The sequence below is a fragment of the Procambarus clarkii genome, chromosome 75, assembly GCF_040958095.1.
Source record: "Procambarus clarkii isolate CNS0578487 chromosome 75, FALCON_Pclarkii_2.0, whole genome shotgun sequence".
In the NCBI taxonomy this organism is placed as follows: Eukaryota; Metazoa; Arthropoda; class Malacostraca; order Decapoda; family Cambaridae; genus Procambarus; species Procambarus clarkii.
The window spans coordinates 4,932,420-4,939,356 of NC_091224.1; positions in this window are offsets into that span (position 1 = coordinate 4,932,420).

The following is a 6,937-nucleotide window of genomic DNA, read 5'->3' on the forward strand; positions in this document are numbered from 1 at the left end:
CCGTGACTGTTACATCTAGAAAGGGCAGCTTCCCATCCTTCTCCATCTCGTAAGTGAAACTCAACACAGAATCCCGCTGGAATGCCTCCTTCAGCTCCTGCAGACGTCTGACATCAGGTATCTGTGTAAAAATGTCATCAACATACCTGCAGTATATGGCCGGTTTCAAGTTCATGTCGACTAAGACTTTCTGTTCGATGGTACCCATGTAGAAGTTCGCAAACAGGACACCTAGGGGAGAACCCATGGCGACCCCATCTACTTGCTTATACATGTGCCCATCCGGGCTCAAGAAGGGTGCCTCTTTAGTACATGCTTGGAGTAGTTTCCATAGAATGTTTTCTGGTATGTCAAGAGGAGTACAGGCTGGATCACGATACACTCTGTCCGCTATCATCCCGATTGTTTCATCCACAGGTACGTTGGTAAACAGTGATTCTAAGTCCAACGAGGCTCTTATCCCTGTGGCCCATGTTCCCCGCAGTAAGTCAATAAACTTCTTTGGAGACTTCAGGCTGAAAGCACAAGGTACATAAGGAGTCAGCAAGCCGTTGAGTCACTTCGCCAGTCTGTACGTGGGTGTGGGTATCTGGCTGAGGATTAGCCGAAGTGGGTTTCCAGGCTTGTGTGTCTTGACATTTCCATACGCATACCCAGGTTTGTATTCCCAAATAATCCCTGGCAGGTGGAGTCCAGATTTCTTGGCGTTCACAGTTTTGATCAATCTGTTTACCTTTGTTTTCAATTCGGCTGTAGTGTCCTTCGTTACCCTTTGGAATTTAGTTTGGTCAGAGAGTATGAGGTTCATTTTCGCCAGATATTCGTTTTTTTTTTTAAGAATGACGTTTATTGGCGACTTGTCACCTGTCCTGACGACTATCTCCTTGTCCTCATGAAGTCTCTTAGCTGCCACTTTGAGCTCGGGGGACAGTATGGTGCTTCTCTAGTTGCCTCGAATCTTTCCTCCTTCTGCAATAAGTTCTGCTTGCAAGGTGTCTTCGGTGGTGACCTTCTTTTGTGTCTCGAGGTCGAATATGTCGTCCAACAGAATTTCCAACTCCACTTTCCGGGCCATCTCACTTGGTCTGGACATAACGTGACAGTTTATACCCAGATTTAGGCTATAAACCCAGATTTATACCCAGATTTAGTTAGAAACTAACAACATTATATGGAGGATCTAAGGCGATTCCACGACCAAGAGATGGTTTCCTGAACCTTGCTGGAATCACCCTCACTGAGGACCAAGTCACTCTCCTAAATCTGGGTATAAACTGTCACGTTATGTCCAGACCAAGTGAGATCTGTGCGTTGTGCACATAGAACTCTCAGAACGCAACGTGTGGCCGGGTACAGTTAGTCTATATAAATAAACATGTAAATGTTCGTTTGTTCAAAATGACTAATCTCTGAAAGTTCTTCACCGATTACTTTGAAATTTTGACACAACGTTCCATTTGCATACGAGCGTGTTTTTATATACATACTTGATAGATTTCACTTCTATGACAGGTAAAAACTTGCTTTTTTTGAAAAACTGTGTTTTTCATATGAGTTTTAATGTGAGGGAAATCTCCGAAACCTCTTTACTGATTACCTTAAAATTTTGGCACACTGTTGCTTTCGAATATGTGCGTGTATTTATAAACGTACTATATACATGCCACACCTGTGACAGGTAAAAACATGTTTTTTTTAACAGCGCCATCTGTGGGGCGAAAGAACAACACACTCTGTAATCTCTGACAGTTCTTCACCGATTGCTTTGAAATTGTGACACAACGATCCATTCGAATATGCGTGTGTTTTTATATACCTACTACATAGATGCCACACCTGTGATAGGGAAAAATATGTTTTCTTTTAAACAGCGCCATCTGTTGCATTTAAGGCAACACACGGTATACTAAATATGTTACAATTCCATTTCAGTGTTTTCGATTCCATTGATAAAGAGAATTTTCGTAGATTTCGATTTATTTTAATTTTTATATAATTATTTTGTGTGACATTGCGTTGGAATTAAGCTGTGTTGTTTACCATACTGTTCATTTCGTGGCATTTTATGGCATTACGTGGCATTTTATGTCACGTCTGTGAAAATTAAAAATATATATTTTTTTAAACTGTGTTTTTCATATGAGTTTTCATGTGAGGGAACTCTCCGAAACCTATTTACCGATTGCTTTGAAATTTGTTCACAACGTTGCATTCGAATATGCGCGTATTTTTATATATATCTACTATATACATGCCTCACCTGTGACAGGTAAAAACTTGCTTTGTTTTGAAAAAACAGCGCCATCTGTTGGACGTAATGTAACACCTCCCGATTGCTACTCCCTTTCCTCACTTAAAACCCCCAGCTTAACACCTCTTGCAGCTCACTATGAGCTTGAGAGATGATGTAGAGGACGAGGGGACGGGGGAGTGGGGGATGGTGGGGAGGACCGGGGACAGCGAAGGGTTGCTGTGGCTCAGCAACGTGTATGCGCTGCTGATCCACAACAACGCGTGGCCGGTTACAGCAAGTATATATAAATATGTACACACTTGGGCATGAATTCCAATTTAGAAGAGAGAGACCTCCATCACTGATCTAATGTGTGACTTAGTGTGTTGGACAACCTTTGCGTTTGGTCAATGTGCTGCCCTCTGCACACTGACCATTACCAAGTCTTGAAAATGGTCCACAACGGACCGAAACGTCGTTATTCTACATCTTTCTAATTGAATTATTTTAGTCTTTGGTACCATTGGTTTGGTCTTCATATCATCAGCCACGTGATTGTGACTCCTTCATCTCCCTCTGTACATACATTTCTTGCCCCTCTTATCTGCGACAGCTGTCATATGCTCAGTACAGGTGAGTCTTTCATCTGTCTCTAGACCTGATATATTAATTGATGAGTTATGTAGCAGGATGTTCACCTGTGGCTTTATCCATGGTGGATATGTTTGGTGGATAAAGCTCCAGGATAAAGCTCTTTCAGCTTTATCCTTGGTGGATATGTCTTGGGACCTTCGCGAGCTCTGGAACGTTATCGTTATCACTAAACACTTGTCAGTCGTCGCTCCAAGATGTACAGGTTTAGAGAATTTCATTAAAGTTGTTTACGTTCCGGTGTGAGTGTCTCAGTGTGGAACACTGTGTCTCAGTGTGTGGAACACTATGTGTCTCAGTGTGTGGAACACTCTGTGTCTCAGTGTGTGGAACACTGTGTGTCTCAGTGTGTGGAACACTGTGTGTCTCAGTGTGTGGAACACTGTGTCTCAGAGTGTGGAACACTGTGTGTCTCAGTGTGTGGAACACTGTGTGTCTCAGTGTGTGGAACACTGTGTCTCAGAGTGTGGAACACTGTGTCTCAGTGTGTGGAATACTGTGTCTCAGTGTGGAACACTGTGTCTCAGAGTGTGGAACACTGTGTCTCAGTGTGTGGAATACTGTGTCTCAGTGTGGAACACTGTGTCTCAGTGTGGAACACTGTGTCTCAGTGTGTGGAACACTGTGTGTCTCAGTGTGTGGAACACTGTGTCTCAGTGTGGAACACTGTGTGTCTCAGTGTGTGGAACACTGTGTCTCAGTGTGTGGAACACTGTGTCTCAGTGTGGAACACTGTGTCTCAGTGTGTGGAACACTGTGTCTCAGTGTGTGGAACACTGTGTGTCTCAGTGTGTGGAACACTGTGTCTCAGTGTGTGGAACACTGTGTCTCAGTGTGGAACACTGTGTCTCAGTGTGTGGAACACTGTGTCTCAGTGTGGAACACTGTGTCTCAGTGTGTGGAACACTATGTGTCTCAGTGTGTGGAACACTCTGTGTCTCAGTGTGTGGAACACTGTGTGTCTCAGTGTGTGGAACACTGTGTGTCTCAGTGTGTGGAACACTGTGTCTCAGAGTGTGGAACACTGTGTGTCTCAGTGTGTGGAACACTGTGTGTCTCAGTGTGTGGAACACTGTGTCTCAGAGTGTGGAACACTGTGTCTCAGTGTGTGGAATACTGTGTCTCAGTGTGGAACACTGTGTCTCAGAGTGTGGAACACTGTGTCTCAGTGTGTGGAATACTGTGTCTCAGTGTGGAACACTGTGTCTCAGTGTGGAACACTGTGTCTCAGTGTGTGGAACACTGTGTGTCTCAGTGTGTGGAACACTGTGTCTCAGTGTGGAACACTGTGTGTCTCAGTGTGTGGAACACTGTGTCTCAGTGTGTGGAACACTGTGTCTCAGTGTGGAACACTGTGTCTCAGTGTGTGGAACACTGTGTCTCAGTGTGTGGAACACTGTGTGTCTCAGTGTGTGGAACACTGTGTCTCAGTGTGTGGAACACTGTGTCTCAGTGTGGAACACTGTGTCTCAGTGTGTGGAACACTGTGTCTCAGTGTGGAACACTGTGTCTCAGTGTGGAACACTGTGTCTCAGTGTGTGGAACACTGTGTCTCAGTGTGTGGAACACTGTGTCTCAGTGTGTGGAACACTGTGTCTCAGTGTGGAACACTGTGTCTCAGTGTGGAACTCTGTGTCTCAGTGTGGAACACTGTGTCTCAGTGTGGAACACTGTGTCTCAGTGTGGAACACTGTGTCTCAGTGTGGAACACTGTGTCTCAGTGTGGAACACTGTGTCTCAGAGTGTGGAACACTGTGTCTCAGTGTGTGGAACACTGTGTCTCAGTGTGTGGAACACTGTGTCTCAGTGTGGAACACTGTGTCTCAGTGTGTGGAACACTGTGTCTCAGTGTGGAACACTGTGTCTCAGCGTGGAACACTGTGTCTCAGCGTGGAACACTGTGCATAGATACTCCTCCAAGATGTCCCAGGCCCGCTTCCTCGACAAGACGGAGACGTTTGGGCAAGATTACTTTCACCTGATACCTTAGTTGACTTCGGAATTAGAGAACTGTTGTGGGTGGCATCCTGGGTAAGGTCACCCGTTGCTTTAATCCTGAATTAGTACGTGTAAATTTTCCATTTTAATGGGTTACAAAATGTAACAGGAAAATTACAAAAAAAAAAGTACATTGGAAACATTACATAACGAAGACACCCATTACATACATGACTGTTACACACCTGAAATACAGAGGAGCAACAAAGAACAAAGGTTGCACGCGGCAGAGGTTGCACGTTTGCAATATTATGACTGCCCACATCTCCGCTGTCATCTCTTCCATGCTCAGCGCCCTGCGGCTGACCCCAGGATTCACGAAGCAGTTACGCAAGCACTTACGAACCTGTCCATCTTTTCTCAATCGTTTGGTGGCTTGGTTTACAATTATTAAACAGTTAATGAGCTCCGAAGCACCAGGAGGCTGTTTATAACAATAACAACAGTTGATTGGCAAGTTCTCATGCTTGTAAACTGTTTAATAAATGTAACCAAAGCCGTCAAAGATTGAGGAAAGATGTACACGTTCGTAAGTGCTTGCGTAACTGCTTCGTGAATCTGGGGCCAGGATAACACCACCACACTGTCCTATGACGCGCACACAACCGTCCATTACAAGGCCTGCGTACTAACTGCCACCTACCCCAGGCTACTGGCGGTCAAGTAACTTGTGGTGGTCAGCACGCGGCATCAGGATCAGACACACACACCCCACCTCCACTACTCTCCTTCGGGGGACTATGAAAAGCCATTTAAGGTCTAATTAAACCAAGTCTCAGGAGTTGCTTGACTTACTGTAAGTTATGTGAGCCTATACGGTTCACATACATGAGCTATGGCGCCATTAATCAGTCTGGAAGAGCAATATTAATATTGTCGTAGCTTGGCAGAGGTGAGACTCCCAGGGGTCAGATTCACGAAGCAGTTACGCAAGTACTTACGAACCTGGGGTCATATTCACGAAGCAGTTACGCAAGTACTTACGAACCGGGGGCCAGATTCACGAAGCAGTTTCGCAAGTACTTACGAACCGGGGGCCAGATTCACGAAGCAGTTACGCAAGCACTTACGAACGTGTACATCTTTCCTCAATCTTTGACGGCTTTGGTTACATTTATTAAACAGTTTACAAGCATGAGAACTTGCCAATCAACTGTTGTTATTGTTATAAACAGCCTCCTGGTGCTTCGGAGCTCATTAACTGTTTAATAATTGTAAACAAAGCCGCTAAAGATTGAGAAAAGATGTACAGGTTCGTAAGTGCTTGCGTAACTGCTTCGTGAATCTGGCCCTCTGTCCGTGGAGGATTGTTGGATTATTGGGCGTCAATCCTAAACTGTTGCCTCTGTTCACCCAACAGTAAAATGGGAACCTGGTTGTTAAACGATTTGGCGGGTCGTATTCCAGGGAACAGAGGATTAAGGACTTGACCAAAACGCTCCGCTTACAATGTAACAACTCTTGTATATATAAATAAAAAATAAAAAAAATCATCCTCCTGTTTTAGTAGTACATATAGTAACAATGAGGACGATGGTACATATTCCGACGTACAACGCAGTTAGAAAGTAGAAATCAGTACTATTGAATTTGTACAAACCGGCAAACGATTTTCTACTTGTGTTGTAAAGACAAACTTAACTAACCTAACCTTCCTGGGCCTAATACATGCTATCTAAGGTCTCGGGAAGAGCTGCTCCATCTGTCGTGGGGTACGGTTGTTTTCGTCCGGCCGCTGCAGTTGTTGTTGACCCGGCGAGGAGTGAGGACCTGGTGTCGCTGCTGACTTGGCTTGTGTACCGTGTTATTGCTGAGGGGCCCTTGGGGCCGTGACGGTCTGAGATCATGGGGAAGCCTGTGCCGCGTGTCTCCAGGCAGGGCTCCATTGGCCTGGAGTTTTCTGGGATTGCTTCGTACCACGCTGTGGAGGTGGTAATGATTGACATGTTAAGTGTCCCAGTGGAGTCTGCATGTGGTGTGCAGCTGCTCGCCGGCCGGCGGGCGGTAGTCAAGTTCAACTCTCTGGCGATTTATCAAGATATCGTCACGCGCTAT